The sequence below is a fragment of the Schistocerca piceifrons genome, chromosome 8 (genome assembly GCF_021461385.2).
Source record: "Schistocerca piceifrons isolate TAMUIC-IGC-003096 chromosome 8, iqSchPice1.1, whole genome shotgun sequence".
NCBI classification, from domain to species: Eukaryota; Metazoa; Arthropoda; class Insecta; order Orthoptera; family Acrididae; genus Schistocerca; species Schistocerca piceifrons.
Window position 1 is genome coordinate 415,512,089 of NC_060145.1, and position 25,706 is coordinate 415,537,794.

Here is a 25,706-nt window from a genome sequence, read left to right on the forward strand (position 1 = left end):
TTCTACATCTACACCTTCACACACAGTCCACACCACTCTATGGTGCAAGGCAGAGGGTACCTTATACCACTACTAATCAATTTCTTTCCTGTTCCACTCACAAACAGAGCAAGGGAAAAAATCTGTCTAAAAGGCTCTGTGTTAGCCCTAATCTCTCGCATCTTATCTTCATGAAACATGTATTGTGGCAGCAGTAGAATAGTTCTGTAGTTGGCCTCAAATACCAGTTCCCTACTGCAATAGTGCCTTGCAAAAAGAGCATTGTCTTCCCTCCAGGGATTCCCATTTGAATTCATGTATCATCTCTGCAATACTTGTGTGCTGATTGAACTTGACAGCAAAACAAAATTAAATAAATAAATAAAATAAAATAAAATAAAATAAAATAAAAATAAAAATAAAAAAAGATCTAGCGGCACACATCTCAATTGCTTCGATGTCTCCAACACACACAAACAAGATCAACAAATGCTTCAAGACTTGTGACTTATGACCATAGATGTTTAGTCCCATAGTACTCAGAGCCATTTCAAGACTTGTGGCAGGATCGTTGATATTAGAACTCACTCAGTGCTACCTTGATATCGAACAAGAAACACTTCGCCCACATCTTCTATAGTGGATAACGGTGCTGGTACAGGATGGACAGTTTACCCCCTCTAGCAGGAGCTATTGCACATGTGGGTGCATCTCTAGATCTAGCCATTTTTTCACCACACTTAGTAGGTGTACCATCAATTCTTGGTGCAGTAAACTTTATTACAACAGCAATTAATATACAATCAGAAAGTATAACTTTGGACCAAACAGGAGCCCAATGATTAGGTCTGTTTGACCTTTAAATTCTTAGATGATTTGAGTTCAGAACAGCATGAGCCAGGTTGTTTCTATCCTAAGACTATTAACCCATATTAGTGCGAAAGGACCATATGGTCAAAATATTTTTTATTATATTGATTAATATTAATTAATTTATTATTTTGACAAAATAATGTGTTGAATTTAGAATTCATTTTTGTAGATTTTTTCTACAAATAGTATTGATACTTCATGATTCATTTTTGTTTATTTTAAATTTTATTTTGTTAGATATTTGTGTTTTAATTAGTGTGGCTTTTTTAGCTTTGTTGGAGCGAAAGGTTTTAGGTTATATTCAGATTCGTAAAAGTCCAAATAAAGTAGGATTTGTAGGGATTCCACAGCCTTTTAGTCTATATGTGATGAAATCGAAGCACCTATGAATGAGCTCACAACTGCACATGCATACTTGGAGCATCTTACTAGAGAAAAATCTTATCGTCACAATATTATCACCTTGAATGAGGCAGGAAGTGTGGGGGAGTTGTCAACAGTCAGACACACCCCATCAGAGCAGCCTGCATAGTATACACCAATACTGATTCAGCTCAATCCAATGTATCCTTCTTCAGGCACATATGAGCTTACTGTTTATGTCCTTCCAACACCAACACATTCATGTGTGCATTACAGACTAAGTGCTGTCCACAATGGAACAGTTCAAAAAATTAACACCATGTCAGACTCTCTAGTCTGGCGTAAGGTGCATGGATTAGCTCTAGATAAACTTCACATGGCCAAGTTGGCTGTAAAGTAATTATTACAAGGTGGTATGGTCAGGCAGTCAGATAGTCATTGGCACCCAACCATTCACCTTGTACCTGAGAAGGATGGTAAATACCCACTGTGCAGTGACTATCTGGCTCTCAACCCCTGCACTATCCTGAACAATTATACAGTTCCAAATATGCAGGACCTAACTCATAATTTAGCTTGTGTCTCTGTGTTCAGTGTGCAGCACGGTAGAAAGGCTTATTTGTAGAGTTCAAAGAACCAAGAGGTCGTACTAAAGATGACTATTATCACCCCTTTTGGACCTTTACATGCCATGTGGGCTCAAAAATACAGTATAGATTAATCAAGGCTCACAGATTATGTTCTTTTCATGTTTTCCTTTTGCTACACCTTCTTAGATGATATTTTAGTCTTCTTTACTTCCAACATGAGCACAACAAGCATCTCAAATTAGTTTTGATGACTTCTGTAAAGTTGATGTCTTAGTCAATGATGACAAATGTCAACTTTGTCAATCAGTTAGCTGTGAAGGCATACAGCCTGCAATACAATGGAATGAGATGAATAATCACCTAGCATGCCAATGGAAATTTCAAGAATTACACTGATTCCTCAACATGGTAAATTTTCATCACAACCAGCAACATCATGTAGCTGCCATCCAAGCACCATGGATGAAAGCATTAGGAGGCAAATACATGTCAAGCAAATGAGACATCCAACAGATTCCGCAGATGCAATAGGCATTTGAGCAAATTAACCCTAGGATGCATATACAGGGCTTCCGAGGCCCTTGTATGTCTTCATTTTTCTAAAAATTATGTAATTTTTTGTTTGATTTCAAACTGCTTTCCAGTACTCTTTCACTAACAGTGTGACATTCCTCCTATCCTTTTTAAGTTTTTTTGTATAATTCAATACGTTTACCCATACACTGTGAATGCATAAGCAGGGCTTCAGAAGCCCTCACACATTTATAAATGTTCTTTAGCCTATATTGTCTTCAACATTTGTTTGGGAGCAGTTACTGTAGACCTGCACTGGTTTTATTATGACATACAACAAAGAACAAATTTTTAATTCTACATTTCCTTGCTTTAATCAGGGCAAACTCATTCATTGTGTCACTGAGGTCACATTTAGGACATGTGTCATAGACTATTAACGAGATACTTGACAACATTTGACACTCTGCAAAAACCTATTCGAAGTTCAGTAGCATTTTATTATCTGTAATTTGCTGCGACTGCTTTCACAAGATGTTGCAGTCACTGGCATATTTGAGTAAGCATATAAGCCTATTAATCCATATTAAAATTAAAATTAAAAAAAAAAAAAAACAACTTCGAAATATGCAGTTGGGAAGCCATGTCAATGCACCTCCTTACCAACCTCTTTCTCCTGGAAACCAAAATGATCCACTTATTTAACTGTACAAGTATCTCTAATAGAATTTGATAAACTATGGATCAGATAAGCGTTCTTGCCTGTTTCCTCCTCTGCCGGTAGAAATTATCGAAAATCAGAAGTCAAGAAACACATTGTTTCAGCATCATTGGCATTTTACAACAAAGCAGCGAAGTTGCAACAAGAATTCCATTGCAAAAAACGAGGGACCTTTTTAAATGGCTGCTCTGCTGACACATAGACCTATAAACTATGTTACTATAGATGTCTATTCAGTAGCAGTCGTTTCTTTGTTACGCTACTTGGACTACATTACACTATAGAAATGACACTGCGACAACAATGTGCATTTACAGATGTGGGCCGAGGGAAAGGCTACTTCTGGAAGGCGGAACTTACGTCCCATAAAACGGGATCACGAATCGTAAAGGAGAATTCGCGTACATACCTCTCCTGGTTAACTATTAACGTGGCTTCGTTTCTTGTTTCTTTTCCTGGTCAGAGTTTGCATCTTCTCTCGCCTCTTCTGCAGTACGACACTGATCTGTCAAGGGCTCGGCAAAAGCTCAAATTTGCTTATCAAAGACACTGAAACGACACTGAAACTCTGTTTCCGACCTACAGTATTGTCAAGCGAAAGTTTACAGGTAAATGGTCTGACGCGATGATGAGTAGCACCGGTAGTTGGTAACTTTCACATTGCCAATTGACTTGACCCACGAGACATACATTGACGTCTTATTCATGAAGAAATTATCTGTATTCTCATTACTGTGTGTGGTTGTCGTTTGTGTTCCAGAAATATAGCAATAGATTGCGAGCTTGTGTCCATAATGTAGTTGACTGGGTTGTTGGTGTAATGTTTGGAGTGCTTTCAGCACTGCAGCTGTGATGAGCTGTGGCAGATCCTTCACAATGCGGAGCATCGTGTCCGTGGTTTGGTGCATCATGCTCAGAATTTTAGCCCGGTCTTGAAGTCCAAAAGGAACAGTTCCATCGCATGCAGGTTGGACTTTGCTAGCTGTTTCGCAACTTTGTTCATCATGAGCTGCTGCATTCCTGGGCTGTTGAGAGCCAGTAGCGATTCTGCATTGAATGAATACTTTCGTGATTAGTAGAGGCGGGATTGTGTCGCTGATGGTGCAGTGAATGGCAGTGTTGTGGGTTGAGGCGCCCAATTCAAGAACATAGCTTGAACGAACACTATTCTATGTCTTCTTATAGCTGTGGGGGGTAACGAGTTCTTTAGGCTAGCGATGAGTCGTTTGAATGGGTCACATCCTCTCTAAGTGGCGACATGTCTAGGTCTTTTGCAGTTATGCAGGAAGGGTTGTCATCCTTCTTGCATACAGTGCAGTCCTTGCTGTGGTGTTCTTAGCCATATTTTACACAGCACACTCGCATAGTACAGTGGAGCGCAATGTGGTTATCTCTTCGCATCGCATACTGTGACTACGGTTTACTAAAGTCCTCAGTTGTGTTCTTTATTGGTGGGAATAACAAGAACCGTTGGCACTGAAATGTGTGTGCAAAGTGATTTCATGCTGTGGACGAGTGCACTTTATAACCTTGTTGTTGTAGTTAATCTTTTACGACGTCCAAGAACATCTTCAGAGAGGAATGCCTCTGCGGAAGATCTTAAGTGGTTTTCCTGGCGTCGAGGTATAAGTGTGGAAGCCAATTGCACGTTCGAGTAATACAGTGGTACTCCTCCACTGAGCGTAGCAATATTTTATAGATGTCTTTTCCACCTGTTTTGACAGAAAACTGGAGCCCCTGCACTGCTTGCTGCACATCGTGGTAGAAAGATCTGCGCGGAAGTCTATGGTCATGTCATGCCTCGGCCTCTTGTCAGCAATGTCTCTCAGTGGGGCAAACGTATTACTCGTTGTCGCAGGGTCTTCTGGCTCAAGCTTGACAGCTATCCTCTGTGAGGTGGCTTAAAACCTTGTTTATCCTCAATTTGGTGCAAGAGCAGGCTTGGTGTCTTTCTTGGAGGCATTCTTGAATGTGATAAGAATAACACACTTGCTGCAAGAGACCTCGGATGACTTGCTGACGTTTTTCTAGCCCATTTCTTCTGCTTCCACGTGAGAGCTAGAGGAGTCAGGAGACAGTCCCATTAACATAGAAAGTCCATCATTAATGCTGTAATATGCCCATTCGATAGTGATGTGCATGTCATCGTCCTGATTCGTCGCAAGGCCCATCATAGGGGGAGACTGACTGAGAACTTACGACCGACTGACAAACGTGTGCCGATCCCGAAGTGGCCGAACGATTCTAGGCGCTTCAGTCTGGAACCGCGCGACCGCTACGGTCGCAGGTTCGAATCCTGTCTTGGGCATGGATGTGTGTGATGTCCTTAGGTTAGTTAGGTTTAAGTAGTTCTAAGTTCTAGAGGACTGATGACCTCAGCTGTTAAGTCCCATAGTCCTTAGAGTCATTTGAACCATTTTTTGAACTAAGGCACTCTTCCTTGCAAAGGTTTGAAGTCCAGAGCGACCTTACGTGGAATGACCCCATAAAAGAAACAGTAGGAAAAGCAGATACCAGACTAAGATTCATAGGAAGAATCTTCAGGAAATGTAACCCATTCACAAAGGAAGTGGCTTATAAGGCGCTTCTTCGACCGATTCTTGAGATTTGTTCACCACTATGGGATCCTTAGCAGGTAGGCCTGACAGAAGAGATAGAGAAGCTCCAACGGTGACAGGCGCGTTTCGTCTGGGATCGTTTAATTGGTGAGGGAGTGTTACCTATATGCTCAACAAACTCCATTGGCAAACGTTACAAGAGGGGCACTGTGCATCACGGAAAGGTTTACTTTTGAAATTTCGAGACGGCACTTCCCGAGAAGAATCGGACAACATACTATTTGCTCCGGCACATACCTCGCATTATGACCATGACGACAAAATTCGAGAAATTAGAGCCAATACAGACACTTACCGCCAATCATTCTCGCCACACGTCATTCGTGAGTGGAAGAGGGTAGGGCAGACAAACAGTTGTAACAGAAGTACCCTCCACCACACATCATTACGTAGCTGGCGGAGTATGATACAGCTGTAGATGTAGAAGTTCCACAGTAGTTACACAAATGTGTTCACTCGGTAGTTACAGGGAATACAAACATACATTTTACCAGAAGTCAACGTACTACAATTGTTCTCCCATCCCCTATGAAAATTTGAAAATAATACACAGATTCGTGCTTTCATTATTGGATCTACTAGTGAACACTGTATAACTGAGAGTTTACCAAATGTTGTAGCATTCAATATGGTGGAAAAACGTTCATCCTATATCATACAATCAACATGTATAAGTATGCACTTCGCTGTAGAATGCTTTTGCTGCATAATGGTACCTGGCATAATAACTACGTACACTGTCACTAAAGAACATACTCAGCAGCGAGACGCTACATTATTCAAAGCAGAAATACATACTCATTCCACGACAAGATGCGACATCATTCAAAGTAGAAATACATTCTCATTCCTTGAGAAGAATGTAATAAAGCTGAATACCAATTCTGTCAAAACTGCTATCATAGAGTTCTTAACTAAATGCGAGAAAATAAATGAAACAAATGTGAACAAAAATAAAGTAGATTACAAACACATACTTACAACGCATCTAAATCGAGCCATATCACACATAGACTGATAGGAAGGAAAAAAAATGTCCACAGAACACTACGCTACGAAACCAGTTTCCATTTTATACGGTACCAAAACAAATATGAATCCTTTACTCCATCCAATATAACGGATGCGAACAAAAACCAAGCAGAATACGGTCAACATACTCACAGTGCAATTATAAGAAAGTATAGCGGCAAGTGATATCCCTCTGCGGACAGAGACGACAATGATATGTCTCAGTGTGTTTCGTCTTTATGTATGCATTTCTTTGTTCTGATGCTCGCTCTCGATATGTTTCTGCGCTAACTCTCAGTGTTCGTAATTTGCGTTTTATTGTATATATATTAAGTTAGCTTGCATGTGTGAACTTTATTCTTTCTTTCCATCAGTTATATTCACTTAAGATAGATAGCTAAAATGACGACGTCGATGAAGAAGTAGAATAGTGATTAACAATACTGTCGACGCTACAATCCAGTCTGAACCACAGCAGCAACCTCAAAATGCAGCTACACAGGACACCACAGCAGAGGCAAGCTCTTCAAAAGACAATTCAAGGTAGGAACTATAGAAATGCTGAACTTCTCACCTTCTGGACGAAACGACCGCGCCTGTAGCTCAGATAGGCAGAGAGCATATTTTTGTGACATGGTGTCCCAGCTTCACTCGATGTGCTTCATTGTATGGTGGCACATTTGGACAAGGCACAAATTATGTAAGCAAAGGTCTTGTTAAGTTCATGGAGTTACGAGATTCTAAAAGCGGATTTAATCAAAGAGTATTTTTAATCCCAGAGAACAGATTGCATAAACTGCTGCAATAGATACCAACTGGTGACATCTTGCTCAAACGATGTTGGTACAACTAAAATCACTAGGTGGCAATGGTTTGTTGCCTGAGGCTTCCCTTCGGTTGTTATGGCCTAGGAAACTACCACCAACAACCAGCACTGTCTTAGCAGATGCACCAAATTACCGTTGGCAGTCTTGGCCAACAAGGCAAGATGATGGCTGAATATTCAGAGCATAACTGTCAAACAGTTATATGACTGTGTGGTGTCTGTTCTTTCGGACATGTTCAAAAGAACAGACACCATGCAGAACCCACAGCTGTTATACATTAAATATGTAAATTCAAGTTGGAGATCCCGGGTTCGATACACATTTTCACTCATTGCGCCGATTCCACACATTGTCCCAAGGTAGCTGACAACACTGATCCTTCCCCTTCCCTTTCCTTCCTTCCCCTCTCCACCTTCAATATACATATACTGTCAGACTAGTATAGCTGAAGGCCCCAAACCGAGGACTGCCAGTACAGACAGCAAGGCGTTGCTGATTCAGGTACAGTGTGCCAGCCATGCCCGTAAGAAAAGCAGAACAAGTGATGGACTGTGTGAGGGCATTACAAGCTATGATGGTGGCTCTGAAATGAGAGTCAACAGCCACTGCAGGAGCAAAAGAAAATGCAGTCAAATAAAAACCATCAGTTCAAACGTTGTGGTGTTCGTTCTATCGGCGTTTCAGCAGAAATGCACGTCAGTGCATCAGTCTGTGCAACTTCCCAAACTAGTTCAACGACCCCACTTCTAACCTGCAGGATTTACAGGGCTCGATCGCTGCCAAACGTAGGCAATGTGGAACATATCTGGGTATGTCACTTGAGTTGACTTCCGCGGGCTCACCGTTCGAGTGCCACTCAACATTTCACTTACCTTTGATGAGCAACAGGACGCATAAGATTGTTTTTATGCTGATGGAAGGCACTGACTACTGTGCAAATCAAAGCCCTAAGAGAAGAAAAAAATGGTTCAAATGACTCTGAGCACTTTGGGACTTAACATCTGAGGTCATCAGCTCCCTAGAACTTAGAACTACTTAAACCTAACTAACCTAAGGACATCACACACATCCATGCCCGGGGCAGAATTCGAACCTGCGACCGTAGCAGTTGCACGGTTACAGACTGAAGCGCCTAGAACCGCTCAGCCACCGCGGCCGGCCCTAAGAGAAGACAGTGCATAACATCTCTGGAGGGATTCGAAAATTATAATTTTGAGGAGCTCCAGCTTTGGTCTTAAAACGCCTCACAATCATGTCAAAAGTTTATTGACCACATCCTTACAGGGCTTCCTTTCCTGTTTTGTTACATAGACGACATGCTTGTCTTCTCTTACAATAGGGAACAACACAAGAAACACCTATGAATCGTTTTCAGAGACGTAAGGGCTTCAGAGTGGTAATCAACAAAGACAAGTGCATTTTTGGGACTGAGAGAATGCAGATTCCCGGGCTCATCATTTCTGCAAAAGGTCTGTATCCAAACCCTAAGAGAGCACAAATTATCTGTGACTTCCCAGTTCTGAAGATTTTCCAGGAATTATGAAGATTCTTGGGAACGATTGATTTATACCGACGTCATCTTCCATAGGCAGCTACAAAACAAGTTCCTCTGATTGCACTTCTGAAGCGAAAGTTCACCTAATGAACAAGAAGGTACCACAGAACGAGGACCTACTGGAGGTCTTTAAGGATGCTATGGCACAGGCTGTGCTAATACACCTCTGAAGCGAAAGTTCACCTAATGAACAAGAAGGTACCACAGAACGAGGACCTACCGGAGGTCTTTAAGGATGCTATGGCACAGGCTGTGCTAATACACCTCTGAAGCGAAAGTTCACCTAATGAACAAGAAGGTACCACAGAACGAGGACCTACTGGAGGTCTTTAAGGATGCTATGGCACAGGCTGTGCTATTACACCATCCTATTCACGATGCCAAACTGGTAATCATGGTCGACGCCAGCGAGGAGGCAACCAGCGCAACATTAAAATGAGGATCAATGGTGATTGGCAGCCCTTGTCGTATAACTACGTAACGATAAAGTAAAGTTATCAGTTTAAGTTTTTAAAGACATTAAACCCTCCATGAGTCCACTTCTCCCTGACGAGCAATAACAGTTAAAAAATTTGTGTTTAGCGGTGGCTGGTCGAACCAATCTGAGATTGAACGACCGTTTAAATTCAGCTGTGGGAAGGGCCAATCCAAGACCGAAATACGGCGTTAAGTATTGTAAGGAAGTGTAATTTAGTCATAAAGGGAATATTTTACAACACTGACGTCCACTCAAATGTTGGATATCGTTCGCCTGTCTGCGACCGCGGCAAATTCTGTTACTAGGGCAGATAGAAAATAGTCAGAGCTGCGCGATTCGTCTCGGCTTTAGGCATTCAGAGAGCATCGCCGAAATGCTCAACAAACTCCAGGGTGAGACGTTACGAGAACCTACACTGACTGACAAAAAAGGAAGTACCCAGAGGGGGAGGACGAAACGACATGAAACTTCAGCGATTCAAAGGGTAGGTGATATTATTCCAGTGATTATTAAATCGAGTCCAGTTTACAAAGAAATTGGTAGTATGAGCCCAGTTATCAGTATGACCTTGCGCCCCATCTGGCCAGGGCGCATCCACTGTGTCAGTTTGGAAGGGTGTCATACAGATCACAATTAATAAAATATTCCGGGCTATTATGACGTGATCTAAGGAATTTCACTTCAAAACCCGACGTTTCGTCCCCGTCTGCGGAGGACATTTTCAAGGGGAACGTAGCTTTATGCAATTTTGTCGTATGATGACGTGGTTGGAGACCGTGGCTGTTATTTGAAAACAAATGTTGATGGTGTTGAGACAGCAACCAGCTACAAATTTATTTTAAGTTCCTTCATTCAAAAGGTACCATTACCGGTTTCAAATCATTACAATATATCATCAGACGGCTTTCACGCTTTCATTATAACATGAAGTGCGTTTTTTTATTGATTAGCTGTCGTGAAATGTCGGTCTTGAGTATTTGTTTTCATAGTTTTCGTCCAACAAATTAGGTTCGTAGTTTTCACCACTTTCTTGTCGTTGCACACATAAATTTGTACCTAAAGTGCTCAATGGTACAAATTTATGTGTGCAACGATAAGAATGTGGTGAAAACTACGAACACCATTTGCTGGACGAAAACTATGGAAAGAAATACTCAAGACTGACATTTCACGACAGCTAGTCAATAAAAAAAAAAACGCACTTCATGTTATAATGAAAGCGTGAAAGCCGTCTGATGATATATTGTAATGATTCGAAACCGGTAATGGTACCTTTTGAATGAAGGAACTTAAAATAAATTTCTGGCTGGTTGCTGTCTCAACACCATCAACGATCGTAGCTTTGTTGAACATCCGATTCACACTCTGGCTCGCTACTGAATGCAGCAAAAATCTGCTTCAGCGAGCTTCCGCGCAGTGGCGTGACGCCACGTGTTTTGAATACGCGAGCGCAGCTGGCCGTTGTCGACTGCCGTCTGCAGCTGTTGCTATTATCCCATGGTCGAAGACTAGTACATATCTTTGTCAGCACCGGAATCCAAATTTCATTCAATTTCACGCTCTCCTCCTTCCTTGTAAAATTCCTGGTTTGTTTCACAATCTCTATGGACACTTTGTATAACATTTCGTTCTATCCATTTGTGGCTGCCAGTAGTTGAGTCCAGTCAAAATGACTGTGATGGTCTCCTGGCTGAAAAGCGTGTTCCGCAAAAGCTGATCTGTCTCTCTCTCCTCTTCTGCAATTGCCCTTGTACTCTTCGAGTCGTTTTTTGATTTTTCTTTTTGTAGTACCCACGTACACCTCCCCACATCTACACTTATAAATTCCAGCTTTTTCCAGCGGTTGGTGAGCATCCTTGGCCGATTTTAGATGATCTTCCATCTTCCGTGTGGGTGTGTAAATTACCGCGATGTCTCGCTTTCTCAAGATTTTTCCTATGAGGTCAGTCACATCCTTAAAGAATGGTAGGAAAACTTTCAATTTCACCGACCTTTGAGAATCACTATGATTTAACGCTCTATTCACCTCAGTGAACGAATAATCATTCTTGTGCAATGCAGTGGTGAGATGTTTTAATTCTGCGTCAAGCAGTTCTGGTTCACAGATTTCCCTTGCTCTCTCCGCCAACGTTTTTATGACGTCCCGCTTTTGTTATGGGTGGTGATTCGAATCCCGAAGTAGGTAACGGTCTGCGAGGATTTTCGGTAAACTGTGTGGCCCAAGCTACCATCTTCTTTCTTGAAAACTAGTAAATCAAGAAAATTTAATCTTCCGCCTGCTCCTCCTCCTTCGGCAACCGTATCGTTGGATTGATCCCGTTCAGATGTTTGTGGAAACGATCCAGTTCTTTCCTGCCATGCCCCCACAAAACAAACGTACCATCCACGTAACAGAACCAAATATTCGGTTTATTGTTCGCAGTTTCCAATGCCTGCTCATCCAATTTTTCCGTAAAGAAGTTCGCTACAACCGGGCTTACGGAGCTCCCCATGGCGACACCGTCTGTTCATAGAACCCCTCGCTCCATTTGAAATACGTGGTTGTGAGGCAATATTTAAACAGTTCCGCAACATCGGGAGGAAAAATCCGATTCAGCTGTTGCAAACTTCATTGAGTGGAGCCATAGCGAATAGCGACACCACGTCAAAACTAACTAATATGTCCTCCAGCTGTACCACTATGCCACTTAATTTACTAATAAAATGTGCCGAATTCTTGATATACGAATCCGATCGCCCACATACGGTCGAAATATTGTTATCAAGAACTCGGCAAGCGAGTAGGTGGGCGAACCAATAGCACCCTCTATAGGCCTCAGAGGAACATGTTCTTTGTGTACCTTGGTGTTCTATATCAACCACGCGACAGTTCTAAGAATTTTGTCAGTGGGGTCTTTGCCTAGTTTCCTATATATTTGCGGATCTAATAAGTCGTTAATCTTACTATGATAGTCGAACACCTTCAAAACAACCGTTGCATTTCCCTTGTCAGCGGGGAGAATCGTCTCATCGTCTCATTCAGGAGTTTTAAAGCACTCCCCTCACCCACAGTTAAATTACTTTTTGGAGACTGTGTGAGAGACAATACTCTTACAGCTTTTATGCGGACTTTACAGCAGTAATCTTGTCCACATTTCGAAAGGCCTCTTCTGAAGTGGCTATTGTTTCTTCCTTGTCCGTCTGCTTAGCTGGGTGGTAACGTGCTTGCCTCCCACGAACTGGACCCGAATTCGATTCTCGGCCGGGTTGGAGATTTTCCCCACTCGTGGAATGGGTGTTGTGTTGTCATCACCATGTCATCCTCATCATCGGCCGCAAGTCGCCCAATGTGGCTCCGACTGAAGTAAGACTTGCACTTGGCGGACGAACCCGACTGGGACCTCCCGGCCAACAATGCCCTACGATCATTTCATTTATATTTCTTCCTTGGGCAAAACTCACGGGATAATGGCCAAATGTCATGCAACTGTTGTATCCCTTCCTTATACAAGCTAGCATACAAATGCTGTAACTGGTCTTCAGTATCTTGGATACATCCACTGTGACAGAGTCGTCGTCCGAGTTGATCCCACAGATGTTCTACAGGGACAGATCTGGGGATCTTGCCGGGCATGGGAGTACCTCCATGCAGGAAGTTCACAGACACACGTGCTGAGTTAATCCCATGCATATTCTATCGAGGACAGATATGGGGATCTTCCTGGCCACGGGATTACCTCAACATCACGGAGGCAGTTCATATGTGGTCGAGCAATTTTCTCTTGAAAAATGGCACCATGACACTGCCGTATGTGAGGTAACAGATGCCCTTAATGTACTGTTGTGCTGTCAGATTTCTTCCAATCACTACCAACCGTGACATGAAGTCATATCCAATGGCTCCTCACACCATGGCACCAGAAGAAACCCTATTGTGCCTCTCTGGATTATTGGAACAATGGGATCTCTCTCGAGTTGCAGAATCACAAGTCGTCGCTGAACAGAATGAGACGCCATTCATCAGCAGTCCGTGCGTCCTGCTCATGTGACCACTCCAAAAGCAGCCTTATGAGCCGTGTTCTTAATGATAGCATCCGATAGGATCATAATTCCCTAATCTAGTTGCTGCTTGCCGTCGACCACTTGTGTGGGATGTACAGAATGTTGCTCTTGGATGGCAGGCGCAGATGTGAAGGGGTTATGATGTGCTTGGTGCACAATGTGGCAATCTCTTGTGAAGCTGAGACATGGTGAAACAGGAAACTTGATGACGAGTATGCCAGCCTTCACAGTCCCATGCAATACAACATCGGGTCCCTGTCAAATCTGAATGACACATAAAGCTGGATATTGTCTGGTTCAGCCAGCTGACCAAATGGAGACCCACAATTAGGCTCTTTCCGATTCTTTCACGTGCTGTTAACGCTGTCTCACACGAGTACGAGGATGCTCCGTGTCTTTTACAGTAGCCAATCAACATCAGACACTGTTCACGCCCCTCACATACCTCACCAGGCCTGGTAACAAAACTAAACATGAATAACACAAATGTATTCCAGTGGCCGTTCTGCCTGTCCCAGAGAACTGGAACCCTAATCATTTACATACCTGCCCATGGTGTATGAGTGTGTGTGTGTGAGTGTGTGTGTGCGTGTGCCTGTGTGTGAATTTACATCGTTATCCGACCATGTCTCAGGGTGTTTCACTTTTTTGTCAGTCAGTATAGTTGTCCATTGACCTACACAGATAGCCGTGCGTGCTAAAGCGCCGCTTCCGGGACGGGGAGATGTACGGACCCCGGATCGAATCCGCCCGCCTTATTAACGACGATGGTCCACAAGCTGGCCAGCCTGGATGTCGTTTTCTGGCGGTTTCCCACACACCACTAGGCGATTACTAGCCTGATACCAAAATCTCGCCTCATTTACATGATTCGAAAACATTTAGAAAACTTACACTCACTATCGCTTAGGACAACGCTAGACGCAAACAGCTGGGGCACATGTTCCGTCCCCGGAGGAAATGGGGTGGCATCCGGCCACCTCTTAAACTAAACATGCCAAATCCGTAACGAACTCTGTATACCCTGCGCCGATGCAGGACAGAGGCACAAGGAAAAGAAGTGGAAGTGTAGCCGTGCATTATAAGTCTAATAACATACTCCCTCTCCAAGCAAATATTACCCTTTATTGACCACGAGAGAAAAACAAAAGAAATACGGGCTTGTACGAAACGTTACCGATAATGTTTATCCAGCCGTGCGATCCACCAGTGAAAAAAGGTGAAAATGGTTCTGGTAAATAGTGTAACCTCCGCCGGTGGTTTACGGGGTTTTATCTTGACGTGAATTCGTCCTGATTTTCGACGAACAGTAGACCTGCAGAAAGCTTATACGGGCGCCGGTCTAGTGGCAGGTCTCCTTCTTTCCAGTTCACTCCTGCCGCCAACGACCTTCACCTTCGTAGTGCCGCCAGATCGGCGATCACTGACCCGAACGAAGTTACTTCACCTCCAGGAACCTTGCCACGCGCGGGAAGAGTTCGCTAAGGAGTTCCAGGAGTATAACAGCAAGACCGCGATACGCTTAACTGGTTTGTTATGGTACCGGTCTGTTTACTTATCCTAAACAAGTCAATTAAAAAGATATCTGATGCATAAATATGTAGTGCTGAACTGAATACTTCCCAGAGAAATATGACAAATAATTCAGAAGACTGTCTATAAAAAAAGTTTTGTTGACGTTGGCACCAAAATTTCATGCCGGGACCGCTAACTACTAGCACTGTTGCGTCTGTGTGTTGCATTCGGACTGTGACATGACTGCAGGCAATCGTAAGCCTTTTTTGGGGTTGGAGCACTTGTGCAGGGTGACACTTCTACGGAGCCTGGGGCTGGGATAAGCGACTTTTTGCTGGCAGCATACAGGCAGAGAAGGAATTTGTTTCTTGTCTAGCAATTAAGCGCAACGTTCTGCAGTCTACGACACATAACTGGTAGCGGTTTCTTCACTATTTTATTATATCAACCGTCACAGTGTTCTAACATCCATAACGGATAAATAATGTTTATATGTTAAAAGATGTATTTAAGAAAGAGAGAGAATGAGCGGATGTAGCTGAATGTCATTTGCCTGCGTTTCCGTTGCAACGATTTTATATTCGGTGTGCATTAATGCCTAAAATCTCAGAATCTCTGAAGCGGAATGCCACGATGATTCCTTGGAAAAGACATGCATGACCTTTGAGACTGGCTTGTTGGTCTTCATCAGCGGATATTTTACAAACTGCAAGAGACATTTAGCTGACTTTGTGTCTTTTCTAGGGAACACAACGAAGTGGTAATCTCTTTTCGACCCCATTAAACTTATTTATAATATTTACAAGATTGCCAATGGGTATGACGTGCATTAATCTTCCTTTAATATTTACATAATTTAGAGTGGTTGTGATGCTTCCTTATTCATTGTAGTTCTGTGTGTAGGTCACAAAAATTAGAGATGATTTTAAGTTGTCAATTTGGAGTCTTGTTAAAGTCTTCGCAATAAGCTCTGTAATCTTAACCGCTCATTAATTTCTTCTTTTACAATCGAAATGTAAGCTCAGACTGGTGGCCGTGATACTCTGCGTCGTCTCGAATACTTTTACCAATTAGTAAACATTTGGATGAACGTTTGATATTGATGTATTTATCCTTTGGAGCTATCTTTCAGAGACGTGTTTACTGCAATGGCACCTTCCACTGGACTTCCACATTTGTCTTGGCATATGCTTGTTATCGACCCACTGGTCCACAAAAAGGTTTTAGAAGTCCTGAATGTTAGGGTTTTCAGGCGCGCTCTCCCCGATACACAGGCAACTATCATTCAACGGTTCCAAGGGAAAATATGCTAGATAGGGATTTCTCAGTAGTATGGTACGTCGCAGGTAGCGGGGAACAGGCCAGTGTATCCTGCTTATGGGACAGACTGTTACGAGGTGCACTAGCTAAAGGGTCTTGTGCCCCGCAGAAATGTCAACTCATTCCAGCTCCGCATAAATGTCACTCCGCGCAACCGTCTTTAACTCCTTGTGTTTTAACGTTGGCGTCCCCTGCGTCGCCAGATTCCGCTATAATTGCACGAGCGCGCTTAATCCACACATATTATAAAACTGTTTGTGTGTGTCTGTGTATCTGTATGTATGTGTGTGTGTGTGTGTGTGTGTGTGTGTGTGTGTGTGTGTGTATGTGTGTGTGTGTGAACCACCTACCTATCATAGTTCATGGGATATAACCTCATAAATACTAAGATGCATGAAAAACTGCCGCATTGTGCACGACGTTCAAATTTATTACTTCTTTGCTACTACTTCTATTCGCACCTATGCTGCTGAATGTACTTCCAAGATTATGTTATTCTTCGACACATACGTCAGGAGAGATGACGTCAGAAATACCGAGATGCGAGAAAAAATGCCGCATCATGCGTTAAGTTTTAATACGTTTATTCTTTACTATTACTATATTCCTACATCCGAGTCAGCTGAAGGAAATACGCGACAGCTGGCAGCTATATTGACAGCTTCCAACTGCGAAACGCAAACGGCTATAAGCGAAAATAATAGCCGTCTATTAAGCTACGAAGAAGCGTTACCATAGAGAGGTTTTCAAAATCGCGTCGTAGACACGTGAAGCAGCTGCGCTTGTCGCACAAAAACTGTCCGGAATACGCTCACCCCGCGTCTGCGGCAGAATATACATAAGGTTTCCGCTTCTAACAGAAAATTGGCAAAATGAATACCCGGAAATTGCCGGGTTCGTCAGCTAGTTGTCTATATTCCTGCTGGGATTGCACATCGGTTTATATACACCACACGCTAGCGATCCAGCACATATTATCCTGTCTTTTAGCGTCTGACGACACGTTCACAGGAAGTTCTTCATTTCGCCAAAGACAACGGCGTCACCCTTCAAAATTTCCGGACTGAAAAAATTCTGATTTATTAATACCGAAGCCTTAAATGTTTAAAAATCTATAACTTGGCCGCGATTCAGCTACTGTATAAATTTGAAAAGGTTGAAAAAAAATCAATCAGCCAATTGCAAACCAAAGGTTTATTTAGTCCTTGACCTAGGTTTGGCCTTTGCCTCTGGCAAAATGAATACTTATGCAAATATTTTATTCTTTAGACTCCTGCTATAATTTTATGTAGACAAGAGCCTTTACCAGTGAGCGAATACATTTGCGCATATATTCTGACGTTCGCTGAATGTAATCTGGCTGCTGTCTTAAGCCATAGCATGGGTTTTTCCTGTTTTTTATATGAATTTTATATATGACAACAACCGTCCAGCTTCAGCTAATGTAATTTACCACTTTGTGATGTAACAAGGTCCACTCCTTCTGAAGAAGATATTTTTATAAATATCGAAACCTAGGTCAAGGGCTGAATAAACCTTTCGTTTGCAACTGCTTGGCTGATTTTTTTCAACGTCTTCCATTAAAAGTTTATTTACTATCGGCGCTAACAACTTTCTTTGACGGTTTCTTGGTATTGTTTAAGCACTTTAGCACATGGGTAATTTATAACTGCAATTGCTAGTTTTGTAACTGTAATTGCACCTACGTAACTGAGTGATCAGCGCATTTGACTGCCATGTAGTGGACCAGAGTTCGATTCCCCGTACTGCCGGGCTTCTTACCTTGTTGGGAGGACTGGTTCGAGATGCACTCAACCTCGTGGGGCCAATTGAGGAGCTACTCGACCGATTGCTAATGGTTCCAAAGTCAAGAAACCCGGCAGAGCGGTGTACTGACCGGATGCCCCTCCATACCGCATTCAATGACGTCATTGGCAGTGTGCGGCACAGCGGTCGGTCAGCTCGATTGCCCCGTCTAGGGCCAGAACGCCTAACTTAACTTTGTGTTGCTGTAAAATGTAATTTATACGGGTACTATTCCCAACAGAAAATAAGTAACTATATGTTAAGGCTGGGCAACGGCCTTGCCGCAGTGAATACACCGGTTCCCGTCAGATCACCGAAGTTAAGCGCAATCGGACGTGGCTGGCACTTGGATGGGTGACCATCCAGACTGCCATGCGCTGTTGCCATTTTTCGGGGTGCACTTAGCTTCGTAATGCCAATTGAGGAGCTACTCGAGCGAATAGTAGCGGCTCCGGTCAAAGAAAACCGTCGTAACGACCGGGAGAGCGGTGTACTGACAACGCGCCCAAGCTATTCGCATCCTTAGTGAGGATGACACGGCGGTCGGATGGTCCCGATGGGCCTTGCCGCAGTGAATACACCGGTTCCCGTCAGATCACCGAAGTTAAGCGCAATCGGACGTGGCTGGCACTTGGATGGGTGACCATCCAGACTGCCATGCGCTGTTGCCATTTTTCGGGGTGCACTTAGCTTCGTAATGCCAATTGAGGAGCTACTCGAGCGAATAGTAGCGGCTCCGGTCAAAGAAAACCGTCGTAACGACCGGGAGAGCGGTGTACTGACAACGCGCCCAAGCTATTCGCATCCTTAGTGAGGATGACACGGCGGTCGGATGGTCCCGATGGGCCACTTGTGGCCTGAAAACGGAGTGCTATATTAAAACTAACAAAAAATACATACAACAAAAAATTCCTTTCATGGGGGGCCAAAATTACACATTACAAGACAGTGATTAAGCCAGAAGCACTGTATGCAGCAGAAACACTAAACATGAATTTCAAAGGTCAAATGGAGAAACTTGAGCTAAAGGAAAGAAAAATTTTAAGAAAAATGATAGGATCAAAATTTCAACACAATAATATTATTATATACATCAAAAATAAAACTCTCAACAAGAAAATCGAAAAAATTTCAGATACTACACGAAAAAGGGGGACAAATTTTTATGCTCATCTTCTCAGAATGAATTCCAGCAGATCAACCAAACAAATCTTTGACTTTTTCCGTAACCGCAAAACGAAACCCAACTGGTTTAAAGAAACTGAGAAAGACCTATTAGAATTAAATATTTCAGAAAATTCACTTATCAGCCGAACAGCTAAATTAACTACTAAATAGGAAAACATAAGGCTCCAACTCCAACACAAATCTACACAAAAGTCCAAACCCTTCATCTCGGAAGAAGAGGGGAAAAAAAGATAAGAAAGAATGAAGAAATACTGAGCCCTAAGAAAAGAACAATGCACAAAGAAATGATTGATCCAGCGTGCCGCAAAGAGGGTGAAACGAAAGAAGAAGAAGGAACAGAAGGTGGTGATGCAGATAACGGTTAAAGCTTCAATCATATCTACGTCGCCTCCAGTGGACAGGCAATTACTCTGACTGTACCCTGTCAGTCTAAAAAGTTTCGAGCCTGGAGCAATAGGAAAAAGAGAAACGTTTTAATGCCTCTGGTGTTCTATATAGTCTCCCCCGACTTGAGTACAACGCACAGAATGTTCATAGAGCCATACGAAAATGTTAGAAAACTCGTTCTTTGGGATGCTGTTCAACTCCGCGTCGCATTCACTTAAATGTCGGTTATGTGGTCAAAACGTTAACCCTTCATGGCTTTTCTGCACTTTGCCGTTTTGTGGTAGGTTCATACTGACAACACCCAAGTCTCGTCTCCCGCGATGATTTTTTGCAGAAAAGAATTATCAGTGACTTGCATTTCTATCACGTCACGGCAGGCGTCACACGTCGTTGTTATTGTTCGAGTGTCAAGGTGTGCAAGACAAAAGTTGAACGCAGTTTTCTCTTCTTCAGAACATTCTGGTGAATGTCTAGATAACTTTATTTAGAGGTGTTGTTCCACTGCGATTTGTGACATAGCAATGTTACGCACTATGGTCGCACGTCCACTACTTTAACACTGCCTGCTCGCAACTGACTAGGCGAATACACGTTTGTTGTTCACAGTAATTGTCAGTCCAAGCTGCAATCGTAGTTACTGCTCTGACGTCGCTTGTACGCCAAAGGAAAATCAGTCTCGGAACTTTTTGGACTGAGAAATGTACACCGAACTGCAGCAGTTCCTTGCACTAATTGAAGCATCATACAAAAGAAGTGTTTCTGAAACTTCGTGTTTCTAATGCTTTCATTCTGAGTTTAGAGTTCACTGAAAATTGATTGTTTGGATTAGAAAGCACACAGGTACGTACAGGGTGTTTCAAAAATGACCGGTATATTTGAAACGGCAATAAAAACTAAACGAGCAGCGATAGAAATACACCGTTTGTTGCAATATGCTTGGGACAACAGTACATTTTCAGGCAGACAAATTTTCGAAATTACAGTAGTTACAATTTTCAACAACAGATGGCGCTGCGGTCTGGGAAACTCTATAGTACGATATTTTCCACATATCCACCATGCGTAGCAATAATATGGCGTAGTCTCTGAATGAAATTACCCGAAACCTTTGACAACGTGTCTGGCGGAATGGCTTCACATGCAGATGAGATATACTGCTTCAGCTGTTCAATTGTTTCTGGATTATGGCGGTACACCTGGTCTTTCAAGTGTCCCCACAGAAAGAAGTCACAGGGGTTCATGTCTGGCGAATAGGGAGGCCAATCCACGCCGCCTACTGTATGTTTCGGATAGCCCAAAGCAATCACACGATCATCGAAATATTCATTCAGGAAATTAAAGACGTCGGCCGTGCGATGTGGCCGGGCACCATCTTGCATAAACCATGGGGTGTTCGCAGTGTCGTCTAAGGCAGTTTGTACCGCCACAAATTCACGAAGAATGTCCAGATAGCGTGATGCAGTAATCGTTTCGGATCTGAAAAATGGGCCAATGATTCCTTTGGAAGAAATGGCGGCCCAGACCAGTACTTTTTGAGGATGCAGGGACGATGGGACTGCAACATGGGGCTTTTCGGTTCCCCATATGCGCCAGATCTATTTATTGACGAAGCCATCCAGGTAAAAATAAGCTTTGTCAGTAAACCAAATGCTGTCCACATGCATATCGCCGTCATCAATCCTGTGCACTATATCGTTAGCGAATGTCTCTCGTGCAGCAATGGTAGCAGCGTTGAGGGGTTGCCGCGTTTGAATTTTGTATGGATAGAGGTGTAAACTCTGGCGCATGAGACGATACGTGGACGTTGGCATCATTTGGACTGCAGCTGCAACACGGCGAACGGAAACCCGAGGCCGCTGTTGGATCACCTGCTGCACTAGCTGCGCGTTGCCCTCTGTGGTTGCCGTACGCGGTCGCCCTACCTTTCCAGCACGTTCATCCGTCACGTTCCCAGTCCGTTGAAATTTTTCAAACAGATCCTTTATTGTATCGCTTTTCGGTCCTTTGGTTACATTAAACCTCCGTTGAAAACTTCGTCTTGTTGCAACAACACTGTGTTCTAGGCGGTGGAATTCCAACACCAGAAAAATCCTCTGTTCTAAGGAATAAACCATGTTGTCTACAGCACACTTGCACGTTGTGAACAGCACACGCTTACAGCAGAAAGACGACGTACAGAATGGCGCACCCACAGACTGAGTTGTCTTCTATATCTTTCACATCGCTTGCAGCGCCATCTGTTGTTGAAAATTGTAACTACTGTAATTTCGAAAGTTTGTCCGCCTGAAAATGTACTGTTGTCCCAAGCATATTGCAACAAACGGTGTATTTCTATCGCTGCTCGTTTAGTTTTTATTGCCGTTTCAAATATACCGGTCATTTTTGAAACACCCTGTACTTACTCTATAGTTACCAAAGGGGTGATAACAACACGCATGCAAAACAAGAAAATTTCTTTTGTACAGAAAAAGGGCTTCATCTTTGTATACAACCAAGATCTGTCGCGCTATGAGCGATGAAAGAGGGAGGTAGATATGTTCTCTTCAGCTTTCCTGACGCACTAATGCAAAGTGGGAACAATGGCAGATGACGTAGCCTAGAATGCTGATGATATTCGAGGCATACCGTAGGACAAGGTTTTGCTGTTTGTCTCACATGACACACCAAACTGCAAACGGAAAAACGCGTCGCCTAACGTATAAATAACAATGGTTCTCATCTTCTCATCAGACATCATCTATCGTCCACAGGAAAACGCACAGACAGTTGAGCAGTCTCCAGTGGAATCCATTCACAAAAGGTCATTTGGTCTACAATGAATGGCAAAAATAAAAAAAGAGTGTGAACGAGTTATCTGACACAATATAGAGTAGCGAACTGTATCCGGCTGTGCTGTATGCATAATTTTAAAATGTCTTATCTAGCTGAAGAGTGTTATGCTATGATGAATGTGCTCTGTATTGCAGTTCATACAGCTGTAAAGTTTCTTTCTAGTGTTTTCAACCCGCCTCATTTCAGTTCATTAAATGGGCCAGGATGCCATCACGATACCTGGTAGGACCACGTTTTTGGATAGTAAATGAGTGAGAATTCTTACTTGGACATATCGAAAACGTGGCTGATACCTCAGCTGAAAGACGGGGGGATCATGTTGTAGTTACTGCAGGATAGACTCCACCACACAATCCTATTCTTGTACGTTGAGTTCCTTGATAAACAGTTCCATGTGCACTGGATTGAGCGTGGTTTAGCATTGTCTCTACCCCTCCCTGAAACTACTACCAAGAATACATCTACATCTACATCCATACTCCGCAAACCACCTGACGGTGTGTGGCGGAGGGTACCTTGAGTACCTCTATCAGGTCTCCCTTCTGTTCCAGTCTCGTATTGTTCGTGGAAAGAAGGATTGTCGGTATGCTTCTGTGTGGGCTCTAATTTCTCCGATTTTATCCTCATGGTCTCTTCGCGAGATATACGTAGGAGAGAGCAATATACTGCTTGACCCTTCGGTGAAGGTATGTTCTCGAAACTTTAACAAAAGCCCGTACCGAGCTACTGAGCGTCTCTCCTGCGGAGTCTTCCACTGGAGTTTATCTATCATCTCCGTAACACTTTCGCGATTACTAAATGATTCTGTAACGAAGCGCGCTGCTCTCCATTGGATCTTCTCTATCTCTTCTATCAATCCTATCTGGTACGGATCCCACACTGCTGAGCAGTGGGCGAACAAGCGTTCTGTAACCTACTTCCTTTGTTTTCGGATTGCATTTCCTTAGGATTCTTCCAATGAATCTCAGTCTGGCATCTGCTTTACCAACGATCAACTTTATATGATCATTCCATTTTAAATCACTCCTAATGCGTACTCCCAGATAATTTATGGAATTAACTGCTTCCAGTTGCTGACCTGCTATTTTGTAGATAAATGATAAGGGATCTATCTTTCTATGTATTCGCAGCACATTACACTTGTCTACATTGAAATTCAATTGCCATTCCCTGCACCATGCGTCAATTCGCTGCAGATCCTCCTGCATTTCAGTACAATTTCCCATTGTTACAACCTCTCGATACACCACAACATCATCTGCAAAAAGCCTCAGTGAACTTTCGATGTCATCCACAAGGTCATTTATGTATATTGTGAATAGCAACGGTCCTATGACACTCCCCTGCGGCACACCTGTAATCACTCTTACTTCGGAAGACTTCTCTCCATTGAGAATGACATGCTGCGTTCTGTTATCTAGGAACTCTGCAATCGAATCACACAATTGGTCTGATAGTCCATATGCTCTTACTTTCCTCATTAAACGACTGTGAGGAACTGTATCGAACGCCTTGCGGAAGTCAAGAAACACGGCATCTACCTGTGAACCCGTGTCTATGGCCCTTTGAGTCTCGTGGACGAATAGCGCGAGCTGGGTTTCACACGACCGTCTTTTTCTAAACCCATGCTGATTCCTACAGAGTAGATTTCTAGTCTCCAGAAAAGTCATTATACTCGAACATAATACGTGTTCCAAAATTCTACAACTGATCAACGTTAGAGATATAGGTCTATAGTTCTGCACATCTGTTCGACGTCCCTTCTTGAAAACGGGGATGACCTGTGCCCTTTTCCAATCTCTTGGAACGCTACGCTCTTCTAGAGACCTACGGTACACCGCTGCAAGAAGGAGGGCAAGTTCCTTCTCGTACTTTGTGTAAAATCGAACTGGTATTCCATCAGGTCCAGCGGCCTTTCCTCTTTTGAGCGATTTTAATTGTTTCTCTATCTCTCTGTCGTCTATTTCGATATCTACCATTTTGTCATCTGTACGACAATCTAGAGAAGGAACTACAGTGCAGTCTTCCTCTGTGAAACAGCTTTGGAAAAAGACATTTAGTATTTCGGCCTTTAGTCTGTCATCCTCTGTTTCAGTACCATTTTAGTCCCAGAGTGTCTGGACATTTTGTTTTGATCCACCTACCGCTTTTACATAAGACCAAAATTTCTTAGGATTTTCTGCCAAGTCAGTACATAGAACTTTACTTTCGAATTCATTGAACGCCTCTCGCATAGCCCTCATCACACTACATTTCGCTTCGCGTAATTTTTGTTTGTCTGCAAGGCTTTGGCTATGTTTATGTTTGCTGTGGAGTTCCCTTTGCTTCCGCAGCAGTTTTCTAACTCGGCTGTTGTACCACGGTGGCTCTTTTCCATCTCTTACGATCTTGCTTGGCACATACTCATCTAACGATGGTTTTCAACTTTGCCCACTGATCCTCAACACTATCTGTACTTGAGCCAAAACTTTTGCGTTGAGCCGCCAGGTACTCTGTAATCTGCTTTTTGTCACTTTTGCTAAACAGAAAAATCTTCCTATCTTTTTTAATATTTCTATTTACGGCTGAAATCATCGATGCAGTAACCGCTTTATGATCGCTGATTCCCTGTTCTGCGTTAACTGTTTCAAATAGTTCGGGTCTGTTTGTCACCAGAAGGTCTAATATGTTATCGCCACGAGTCGGTTCTCTGTTTAACTGCTCAAGGTAGTTTTCAAATAAAGCACTTAAAAAAATTTCACTGGATTCTTTGTCCCTGCCACCCGTTATGAACGTTTGAGTCTCCCAGTCTATATCCGGCAAATTTAAATCTCCACCCAGAACTATAACATGGTGGGGAAATCTACTCGAAATATTTTCCAAATTATCCTTCAGGTGCTCAGCCACAGCAGCTGCTGAGCCAGGGGCCTATAGAGACATCCAATTACCATGTCCGAGCCTGCTTTAACCGTGACCTTCACCCAAATTATTTCACATTCCGGACCTCCGTCAATTTCCTTCGATACTATTGCACTTCTTATCGCTATAAACACGGCCCCCCTTCACTGTCCAGCCTGTCTCTGCGGTATACATTCCAATCTGAGTTTAGG

The 25,706-nt window shown here is 43.0% G+C and overlaps 1 protein-coding gene and 1 pseudogene across 2 annotated transcripts in view; one reads left to right on the forward strand and one right to left on the reverse strand.

Moving 5' to 3' along the window:
• LOC124711115 (indole-3-acetaldehyde oxidase-like) overlaps positions 1 to 25,706 on the reverse strand; it is a 253,340-nt gene that overhangs the window by 166,890 nt on the left and 60,744 nt on the right. The gene's annotated exons all lie outside the window — the stretch shown is intronic.
• On the forward strand, positions 18,479 to 18,596 carry LOC124712691 (annotated as a pseudogene).